Source organism: Microcaecilia unicolor, chromosome 1 (genome assembly GCF_901765095.1).
Source record: "Microcaecilia unicolor chromosome 1, aMicUni1.1, whole genome shotgun sequence".
Classification (NCBI taxonomy): domain Eukaryota; kingdom Metazoa; phylum Chordata; class Amphibia; order Gymnophiona; family Siphonopidae; genus Microcaecilia; species Microcaecilia unicolor.
Genome location: NC_044031.1, coordinates 102,689,450 through 102,701,280, shown reverse-complemented (window position 1 = coordinate 102,701,280; position 11,831 = coordinate 102,689,450). Strand labels below are relative to the sequence as shown.

Here is an 11,831-nt window from a genome sequence, read left to right as displayed (position 1 = left end):
GCATGCTCCCTAGAACTCTTAGCCTTCTTTAGGGCCAAATCCACAACTCCAGAGTCGTGAGGCAACTGAGTGCGCATCAGCTCTGGGTCCCCATGGATCCGGTACTGGGACTTGATCTTCTTGGGAATGTGGGGATTACTTAGAGGCTTGGTCAGTTCGCCAGCAATGTCTTTTTGAGGACATGATGCATGGGTACTGTGGACGCTTCCTTAGGTGGAGAAGGATAGTCCAGAGCTCAAACATTTCAGCCCTGGGCTCGTCCTCCACCACCACCGGGGAAGGGGATGGCCATAGACATCTCCCGGACAAAGGCCGCAAAAGACAGACTCTCAGGAGGAGAAAGCTGCCTTTCAGGGGTGGGAGTGGAATCAGAAGGAAGGCCATCAGACTCCTCGTCAGAGAAATACCTGATGTCCTCCTCCTCCTCCGAGGCCTCACCATCGGTATCAGACACAAGTTCACGAACCTGTGTCTGAAGCCGTGCCCGGCTCGAATCCGTGGAACCATGGCCACGGTGTGAGCATCGAGAGGTAGACTCCCTCGCCCGCCACTGGCGAAGCTTCCTCCGCCGACGTCGTCAGAGGAGCCTTCCTGGGAGGCGACCGCAGTCGGTACCGCAAGCGGCACCAGATGTCGGAGACCTCACCCCGGGCAAGGGCCAACCGGCGCCTCACTCAACGGTACCGGTGGCGCAAGCACCCCCGGTACCGGGAGGGGAAGGGCGCAACAGCTCTCCAAGATCTCTGGAAGAACGGCCCGGAGACTCTCTTGCAGGGCGGCTGTGGGAGAAAAGACATAGAAGCCGTGCAGGCGTTGAGGTCAGAGTCTGTTCCGGCGTGGAGGCTGTTCCGGGCTTGTCCAATGTGGAGCGCATCGACACCTCCTGAATAGATGGTGAGCGGTCCTCCCTGTGCCGATGCCTACTGGGGTGCCGACTCCCTCGGTGACCCAGAGCTCTCGGTACCGATGCGGGAAGGAGACCGTTGTCGATGCTTCTTTGATTTTTCAAACGAAGCATGTCACCGGAGCTTCCCGTACCGACGAGGAGGACATAGAATCCAACCGTCGCTTCCATCCTCGGGGCCGAGGCCAAAAGGAGGTCGGTCTCGGGTGGGGCTGTACCACAGGAGCCCTCAGGGTAGGGGGAGACCCACCCGAAGGCTCACCGCCACCAGCAGGGGAATGGACAGCCCTCACCTGCACTTCAGTCGAAGCACCGCCGTCCGACGACATCAGCACTAGTGGAGGTCCCGGTACCACCGACGCGCCTTCCGATGTCTTGGGCACCGATGATGCAGAGGGTCGATGCCTCGATGCAATCGATACAGTTGCCGCCGAGGTCGGAGGTCTTGACGCTGTTGACGTTGATGCACTCGATACTCCCGGTGCAGAAGCCGACAAAGAGCCCGAGAACAACACGTTCCACTGGGCCAATCTCGCTACCTGAGTCCTTTTTTGTAAAAGGGCGCAAAGACTACAGGCCTGCGGGCGGTGCCCAGCCCCCAGACACTGAAGACACGATGCGTGCCTATCAGTGAGCGAGATTACCCGGGCGCACTGGGTGCACTTCTTGAAGCCAGCTGGAGACTTCGATGACATGGGCGGAAAATCACGCCGGCGAAAATCAAAACTTGTAATTGCGGTTAGGCACCAAAAAGAGGGGGAGAAAAATCTCGACCCGAGGCCTCAAAGGGGCCTACCCCGAAAACGAAAGGAAACTAACGGGGCAAAAACTGGAAAATACGGGAAGGGGAAAAAGACAAAAGGCCTTTCCTCCGAAATCCCTTTTTTTTTCAAAGAAGCGAAAAGTCAAAAAGACGCGCGAGGGTCAACTTAATTGCGCGAGACGGCGCAAACACGACCGTACCAAGCATGGACAAAAGAAGACTGACGAACACTAGCCGGTTTGGGCGGGAAGACGAGCCGGGCATGTGCGTGTGCGCATGGGCGCTCGAGGACTACAAAGGCCTTTGCTAGTGAAGTTTCCGATTGGAGGGGCTGCCGTGGACATCACCCATCAGTGAGAACAAGCACCTGCTTGTCCTCGGAGAATGCCTTAATAATTAATTTAAGTCTACTGATGCTAAATTCATTGTTTGTCAAAACTTGATTGCAGACACAATTGCCACAGGGCTGATGTTCACAAATTGATGTCTAAACTTCAGAAGATGAAATCAAGTATAATCCTTTAAATTATGTGTTCTTCTGTAAGCAAATAAAGAATAATCAGACAACTCAGGATGAACATTCTATGTCAACCAAAATAAAAATAAAATGTTGAATTTATGACATATAGGTAAAATGCCATTCTATTATCTGATTGATGTTGATATGATATAAGTAGTTGTCAATGTGCATATTTGGCTCATGTATATGCCTGTTTAGTTATTCTTGATGGACATCCTCTTTGAAAAAGATAATGGTCCCACCGGTATATTAGTCCATAAATGATGTGGTATAAAACTTGAAAAATGGTAGCGACGTGTTACCCGCCAATGGTTTACAACAAACAGAATAGTCAAAATTATCTCCTGCTTTAGATATCATAATATCTAGAAATGTTATTGAGTTAGTACTATAAGTACAGGTAAACTGTAAATCAGTCACATCCATTCAACCACACAAAAAGCTGATCCAACTGTTCTTACGTATCTGTCCAGAGAATAAGAATGTCATCTATAAATTGCTACCATAATGCTATAGTCACTTTAGGACTTCTTTTACTTAGCCGCACTAGCGATTCCTGAATGGCAAATGAGAGGAAGCCCATAGGAATTGAATAGGTTTCCTCTCATTTGATGCGCCGGGAATCGCTAACTTGGCTTAGTAAAAGGGCCCTTATTTATTTATTCCATTATTTAGCCCATTCTCCCATAGTGCCCAGAACAGGTTACAGAATTGCATTCAAAATATAATAAAACAATACAATATAAAACAAAACAATATTAAATTTAATAGTTACAACCTGACAATTCTATTACAACTTATCATACTGGCTAAATTAAAACAAGCAAGTTATAATAGCCGTACAAAATCCTACAAGATCATTAATAGATCAGACAGAGGAGGAACCTTATTCCACAACCATGTCATAAAATAAGAGTAAGCTCGAGCAAACGTCAGTGAAAAGCATGGCAAGTGGTAAAGAAAACAACTCTCATGCCGAAAACGTAATAATTGCTTAGAGTATAAATTGGCAGTTTATCGGAAACACATTGTGGTGCCATACCTGAAACACTTTAAACACCAACACCAGCATTTAAAAATATGTTTCTCAACAGGGCCGTGCCAACCGCGGTAAGCGAGGTAAGCGTGGCAGGGGAGCGCCATCCTTTGGGGGCGCCACCGCCGCGCCATGCTTGCCTCGCCCTCTCCGCTCCCATGTTCCAACTGCCCGCCCTCTTCTCCCCCCACAAAATCTCTTTAAATTTACCTCCGTCCGGCTGGCAGGGCAGCGAACGGCGCAGCGTCAGTGAAGGAGGTGGTGCTCCCCGACGTCTCTACTAGTCTTCCTTCGCTCAATGCCCCGCCTTCTTCTGACGTCATTTCCTTGACATCAGAAGAAGGCGGGACATTGAGCGAAGGGAAGACTAGTAGAGACGTCAGGAGCGCCGCCTCCTTCACTGACGCTGCGCCATTTGCTGCCCTGCCAGCCGGACGGAGGTAAATTTAAAAGAGATTTTGTTGGGGGGAGAAGAGGGCAGGCAGGTGGGACATAGGAGCGGGAGGGCAGGGGAGAGAGGACAGCGATCATCTTCACGGGGGGGGGGGGGGGCGCGCTCTAACCGCTTGTCTGCGGGGCGTGGCAGCACCCGATCCCTTGCAGGGGGGCGCCACGGCACCCGATCCCTTGCAGGGGGGCGCCACAGACCCTTGGCATGGCCCTGTTTCTTAAATGGAAGCCAATGCAAAGAAGAAAGAGTAGGTGTGATATGCTCATGCATATCTAAATTCTTCAAAAGCTGAGCAGCTGCATTTTGAACACACTGGAGTCTTCAGGTAACCCCACAAACAATGCGTTGCAATAATCAATGCGTGAAACAACAATAAGTATAAAGCAACTGACCAAAATCAGACTCTGTGAAATAAGTACAAATCCTGCATAGTTCATATATTGAGAAATATGGATGATCAAAATTTAGTCCAGAATCTAACAAAACTCCCACACTATGTACTTGGTCTTTTGCCATTATATTAGACCCTTCCCATAATAAAGATGGACAAGAAACTTAACAAATACCTCTATGAATCTATAAGAATTCGGTTTGAGACACATTCAATTGTAACTTATTCAGCATCATCCATTCCTTTTATTCAGTCAAACATATCTGTAATCTAATTGGCCCTCTTGGGCTGATCCCAGCGAAACATATAATTAAATATCATCAGTAAATGAATGGATATGAATTCCATGTCTCAACGCAATATCAATAACTGGGACACAAAGATTAAAAAGCAATGGAGACAATAGAGCATCTTGTGGTACACCATATTTTAAAAATTTAGGTTTAGAAAGTTCAGATTCAACCAACACACTCTGAGACCTATTCTCAACCAGAGTAGCGCAACATCACAAATTCCAATTTCCATTAATCTAGTTAATAAAATTATGTGATCAAGTCTATCAAAGGTGGCACTTAAATCCAATATAACCAATAAGGCATCATTCCCTTTATCTAAATATTTTCAATAGTCATCAACAATATCTAACAAAATAGTTTCCATACTATAGAACTTCCTAAAACCAGACAAACTCAAAAAGAAACCTCTCCTTTTCAAAAAAATCAAGTCATTATATTAAAATCACCATTTCTAAACCTTTAGATAGAGAGGTGTGGTAGCCGTGTTAGTCCACTCTTAAAGGTTATCAATAGAAATCAAACAAAGTAAGGAAGAAGGGCAACCTTCGAAAGCTAATCAAGAAATTAAGTTATGTCCAATAAAAAAGGTATCATCTTATTTTCTTTTCCATGTTTTATTTTGTTTGATTTCTATTAATAAACCTTTAGATAAAAATGGCAAATTAGACATCGGTCTCATGTTACCAGGCAGACCTGTTTCTAATGTAGGTTTTCTTAATACTGGTCAAACTACTGCAGTCTTCCAAGCCTTAGGTACAATTCCCAACCTCAAAGATTCATTAATCAAAGGTATAACAGACTTACAGTAAGTGTTACATCTTTCACAGCCAATAGTAAAGTTGAAGAACATGAAGGATCAAAAATTAAAACTGAAGGACACAAGGAAGCAATTAATAAGGTCATCCAATGAAACAGCCTGAAATTGACTTACTGTAAATTATTACATTTAGGCCTCTTCTGAACACAGAAGGATTAGGTTGAAAAAATCCACATATATATTGGCTACATCTGGGGCAACTGTGGTCCCTATCACTGATTCTTTGATTTGATAGTACAAATTGTCTTGAAACTGAAAATGTTTTATATGCAACGCAATCTTAGCCAACTAAAGCAAAAATGAGGTAACTTGACAAGGATGAGGCCATGTTTCCAATAACTGAAAAGTTATTTCCAAAACTTGCTGCTGAGAGACATTGGTGTATAATGATTCAATATTAGATACCACTAAAAACAACTAAGTAGAGGGGATGGTGAATTGCTCTAGTATTGTGATAACGTGATCCGAATCTTCAATAAATGAGTCTTCTTTCAGACTAAAAGGTCATAAAACATCTACAAATCTCAACAGTGGCTCTAATAGAGATCCCTTAGCAGAAATAATGTGACACCCTGGTGGGTTGTTCAAAATTTATGAATCTTTAGAACTATATTGTTATGATTGGGGTCAGAACCCCTCTCAAACTTACCTCTTTCCTGGGGGTCAGCTTCTTTGCTGGCTTCTGTTTCTTTTGTCTGTCCTTTCTGAGCTGCTGGCATTGTCTCTCTGTGCTGGCAGCTTCCAGCAGCATGGAGCTAATTGTTTCACTTTACTACAGCTGTGTGGGTGGGTGGACTGAGTTAGCTCTACCTCTCTTTGGGTGTACTGGCTTCAAGTGCTTCACGGTTTTGCATTGGTGTGGGTTGGGCCTCTATGGGTTTCAGTGTGCTCTCTGGGTCAGTGTGCTTTTGCCTAGGTCTAGGGAGTGTGACATCATCAGGGAGGGCCTTGATAAGGAAGTGGTGTTGTTTCCTTCAGAGCCTTTGCAACGGTGGTGTTTGCTTTAGGTAGGGTGGTGCAGTGTGCACTTCTGACTTTGTGTCTAGTTTCCCTGCTTGATTTTGCTAAGGTCCAGGTTAGTGTTAGTGCAATGTGCACTGGTGACTGTGTGTTTAGCTTTCCTGCTTTTCCCTTATGGTTCCCCTGCTTTCCCCTCTTGGTTTTGGAAGCATTGCTGTGTGTAGGGCTTTGGAAGCTCTGTTGCTGATAGAAGTACTTCAGGGTTTGGTGGTGTTAGGAACACTGCAGAGTTTGCTGTTAGAAGTACTTCTGGTGTCTGTGCTATTGGGAGCATTGCAGTCTTTGCTGTTGGTGTTTGGTGCTTTAGAAGCACTTTTGGGCTTACTGTATGTGTTAGCTTCTCTGCTTTTTCCTTGTTGATCCCCTGTCTTTCCTTTTAGTGCTAGGAGCTCTTCTGGTTGCTTGCCAGAGTAGTGCTTAGGAAGCACCTTGTTAGTTTTGTATCTAGCTGGCTAGAGCAGTGCTTAGGTAGCTTGTTAGTTTTGTGTTTAGCTTTTTAGTGTAGAGCTCTGCTTGTAGCTTGGTGCTTAGTAGCACCTGTGTTAGCTTTGTGTTTAGTTCCCTGCTCTGTTAGTTTAGGGCTTAGAAAGTCCCTTTGTTGAGCAGGGCTTAGGAGCTCCTGTTTAGTATAGGGCTTAGGAAGTCCTTTTGTCAGTTTACTGTTAGGAACACTCCTGCTGGTTTAGGGCTTGGGAGCACGTAGATCAGTTTAGGTTTAGGAGCACTTCTGTTTCCAGTCCTGGTCCCTGTGTCATCCGGTATCCAGTAAGTCCTGCCGGCTACTCGAACCCAGGAGCTCAACTCCTGGGGGGGCTTAGTAGCTAAGTGCAGGTGAAGCTGTGCAGACCAGTCCAGTGTGCTCCAGTCCAGTGTGTTCCGGTCCGATGTGTGTTCCAGTCCTGTGTCCTCCAGTCCGGGGGATTGCAGTCCAGTGTTCCAGTCCTGTGTCCTCCAGTCCAGGGGATTCCAGTCCATGTGTTCCGGTTTGCTGGGCAGTGCCTGCAGTCCCTGCCGGTGTGCTTACCCAGTGTTGGTTGGTGGGTTTTGCCTGCTGCTGTCGCTCCTCGGCAGCAGCCCAAGGGCTCACGTTTGCTCCAGAGCCCGGCCCCGCGGGCTCTGAACCTGAGAACCTGACATATATATAGGAACGGCATTCTTGGATATCAATCTTTAGAACTTACTGGATCATGATCCTAGGGGAGAGGTTCAGTCATTCATATTACAAGTAATGGAGGAAGCTCAAATTGAAGGCTTTTTGACATTTAAGGAACAAGCTTCTATGAAAGGAGATACCACCGAGTGCAATAACTGGAAGGACATCATGCTTTTATCAGTCCCACACAAAGATTTTGGCATGATATTATGCCATTGCCTGAGATATGGCATAATATAATGAGGGGAAAAGGCTGGATTCTGTAAAGGATGATCAGCTATCAAACATTATGCAACATCACTGAACAAAGCATAGAATTCCAAACACCAATGTCAATAAATTGTGTTGATTTCAAGAACGCATACGACAGGCCCACCTTAGTCCCACCCAAAACATGCCCCTTGCTATATGCATATTTTTCAGTTTAAGATGTGTATATATCCTAGCTTTGTAAAATTGGGATTTAAACATCTATGCATATAAATATCTAAATGCCAGTTTGTTAACATCTAGAGTGCTTCTAAAATCAGTGTCAAGGAACAGAATTTTAGATGGGATGTCCAGCTCAGAATATAGATGTCCAAGTCTGTACGTCACATATTGATGCCCATTTCTCATGTACTTCTACTACTACTCTATTTCTATATTTCTACTAGATGTACGCAGTGCTGCCAACATACAGCTTGTTCTAAAACACATGAGAAATGGACGTCCATATGCTGGTGATGTCCATCATGAACATCCATTTAACAAACTAGTTAAATGTAAACCTGAATAAGTTATTTAAGTTAAATTGTTTTCTGAACCATCACCTTTTATGATTTTTGTCTGAAATAGCAAGTATGTGCCAAAACACACACATTTATATTTGTCATTTTAGAAACATACATGTGTATTTTTCCTGAAGCCGTCACAGAGCTCATTATCCTCTGCCAGTTTTGCTTGGGGGGGTGGGGGGGAGGGAATTAAGGGAGTTATCTCCCAGTTGAGCATTGCTCAAGAGGAGCACTTTTCAGAAACCTAGACATCCCAGGTTGCAGATGTAAATCCTAACTTCAATCTTTTTGGACCCAGACCTGCATTCCCCTTCTGAAATGGGGGAACACGATTTATATTTTTAGGCCCACCCTAGTCCCACCGAAAACATGCCCCCTTGCTATACGCATGTTTTTGAGTTTTAGATGTGTATATCCTGACTTTGTAAAATTGAGATTTAAACATCTATGCATATAAATATCTAAATGCCAGTTTGATACCATTAGGTACAACAGCAGTACAATGCACTACTTATATTGTGAACCCACTAGAGACAGACCTAATACCTGTAAAATGAAACTGTAAACTGCTTAGGTCTATGTGGCATATAAATACTGAAATGAATGAATGAATCTAAAACATGAAGAGTGCTTCTAAAATCAGTGCCATAGACCAGAATATTTGATGGGATATCCAACTCAGAATATGGATGTCCAAGTCTGTACATCACATATGGATGCCCATTTCTCATGTACTACTACTACTACTACTACTATTCTACTTATTTCTATATTGCTACTAGATGAATACAGTGCTGTCAACATACAGCTTGATCTAAAACACATGAGAAATGGACGTCCATATGCTGGTGATATCCATCATGAACATCCTGAAAATGCCCAAATTTTGAACAGGGCAAAATAAGGGACATAGCTGTCTTTGTGGCAGCATAATAACACCCATGTTACAAAATGGCCACACAAGGAGAAGGGTAGCCTAATGGTTAGAATAGTGGGCTGAGAACCAGTGGACCCTGGTTCAAATCCTACTTCAGCTGCTTGTGTGGGTTTGATTTTTTTTTTTTTTTAATTGTGAGCCCTTTGGAGTCAGAAAAATACCTATTGTATCTGAATGTACACCACTTCAATTGCCTTCAGGCTTGCAAGTTTCTTATACATTCAGGTAGAGTAGATATTTTTCTGTCCCTGGAGAGTTCACAATTTTTTTAAAAAGGGCATGATATTCAGCTGGCGGCAATCAGCGTTTTGCTGACTGCTGCCAGCATTATACCTGGAAGGTCACTGCTAGGTCATGTCTGGGCTCCTGCATTGAATTTCTGGGTATATGGAGATGACAAAAACATAGCTAGTTAAGTGCGATATTCGGCACTTAATCGGCTATGAAGAATCACATAAAGTGAATTTACTCACCTGCAGCAGGTGTTCTCCGAGGATAGAAGGACATGTATTCTCACATATGGATGACATTGTCCAACAGAGTCTGGTGTGGATGCTACCCAGTGTTCTGTTACTTTAAGAAGCCTTTGGCAGCATCACGCTGCGCATGCATGAGTGCCTTCTCACACAGCATGAGCACACAGAACCAGCAATACAATATCACAGCTAAAAGAATACAACTTCTAGCGGAGATGGGACAGGATGTGAGAATATATGTCCTGCGGTCCTTGAAGAACACCTTCTACAAGTGAGTTAACTGTTTCTCATATATAGGAATTCCAAGCTACCAGGCTCACTGAAAAACAAAGGATAACAGGGACTTACAACAGCAAAGCCAACTAGAAACCAATCAACCTGAACTTATAAACAGTCTTGTTCTAAGGGTACAGTCTGGACAGAATAAAAATGGGCCTAGGAGGATGGAGTTGGATTTTAGACACCAAACAAATTCTGCAGAACTGTCTGACTGAACCGTCACATCAGGTATTCTGTTAAAGGCAGTAATGAGATGTGAATGTGTGGATTGAAGACCACACTGCAGCTTTGCCAATCTCTTTAATGGAGGCTGATCACAAGTGGGCTACTGATGCAGCTATGGCTCTGACACTGTGAGCTGTGACACGACCCTCAAGAGCCAGACCAACCTGAGCATAAGTGAATGATATACAATCTGCAAGTCAATTAGAATGCGATTACCAATGGCTGTCCCCATCTTGCTTGGGTCAAGAGAAATGAAACGCTGGGTGGACTGTCTATGGGTTTTAGACTACTCCAGACAGAAGGATATGGCTTGCTTGCAGTCAAAAATGTGCAGTGCACTTTCGCTGGGATGGGTGTGAGGTTTTTGGAAAAATACTGGAACTATTGACTGATTAAGGTGGACATCTAACACTACCTTTGAAAGGAACTTAGGATGCGTGCAGAGAACTTCTCTGTTATGTTGGAATCTCATATCAGGTGGGTCAGCTAGAAAGGCCTGAAGCTTGCTGATTCTGTGTGCTGAAGTGACCGCCACCAAGAATACAACTTTCCAAGTCAAGAACTTCAGATGGCAAGAGTCTAGCTTTTATCAGCTGGGTGAGGACGAAACTGAGGTCACATGACACTATAGGAGATTTGATTGGGAACAGTCAAAAGCAAACTAGAGGCTGTAGAGATGGGTTTACCCTTTACATGGTGATGGAAAGCGCCAAGTGCACCGAGGTGAACCCTTTCAGAGTTGGTTTTGAGACCAGACTCAACGGTATAGAAGGTATCCAAGCAGCTTTTGTGTAGGGCAAGTCAAAGGATCTAGGGACCTTGCCCTCACACCAGATGACAAACCTCTTCCATTTAAAATTACATGACCTCTTAGTGGAGTTCAGGGCTGCCGGGGGGGGGGGGGGGGGGGGGGGGTAAAACTCCCTGGGCCCAGACTCCAAAGAGGGCCCGGTGCCGGGGTCTCTCTCTCTCCTGTTTCTGACAGGCCCCAGTGATTGTGTCCTGACAGGAGCAAGAGACAGCAAACTCTGGTGCCGGGCCCCCCTCCAGTTCTGCTCTTCACTTGTCTCTACCAATGTGCCGAGCGGTTGCTTTTCCCCTCAGGCACCAAAGCAGCCGCAAGGGCAGGGCAGGCATGGAGTGAAGAGCAGCGCTGGAGTCTTCCACTGGTGGGACCTCAGGATCCCCGCCAGCCCCAAGGTATCTCAGCTGCAGTAGCGGCGATCCTGAGTGGAGGGGAGGCAGCCGCGGCCCGGCTCAGTCTCTCGGCGGCCCTGGTGGAGTTTTTCCTGGAAGAAAGCAGGATCCGGGAGACACTCTCATGCAGATGCACGGATGCTAGCTCTATACTCTCTCAATATTCAAGCCCTGAGGGTTAGGGATTGAAGGCTGGGATGCCAAAGAGACCCCTTATACTGAATGATGAGATTCGGAAAGCAGTCCAGTCAGGGCCATGCCAACCCAGTAAGCGGGGTAAGCATGGCAGGGGGGCGCCTGCCTTCAAGGGCGCCACCGCGCCGGTCAAGTGTTATGAAAAATTAAAAAATAAACCTCTTCTGTACCGTGTTGGCGCCTATGCGTGTGCGCTGCTGCCTTCCCGTGCACAGCGCTCAGCTGTTTGGCACCGGCCCCAGCTCTTCCACGCATGGCACGCACCTTGGAGCCTCGCAGGCAGTCCGAGTCTCCGACCGCCGTCCCGTCGAGTTATTTCGAGTCGACGTTGACCGAACTTCGAAGGCCAAGGACTGGTTGTTGCCGACACCGTTGGAGTGCTGAGAGGAGAGAGA

At 45.7% G+C, this 11,831-nt stretch overlaps 1 protein-coding gene across 1 annotated transcript in view; it reads right to left on the bottom strand.

Annotated features, from left to right (window-relative positions):
- Positions 1–11,831, bottom strand: part of ARMC4 (armadillo repeat containing 4) — a 445,023-nt gene that overhangs the window by 157,876 nt on the left and 275,316 nt on the right.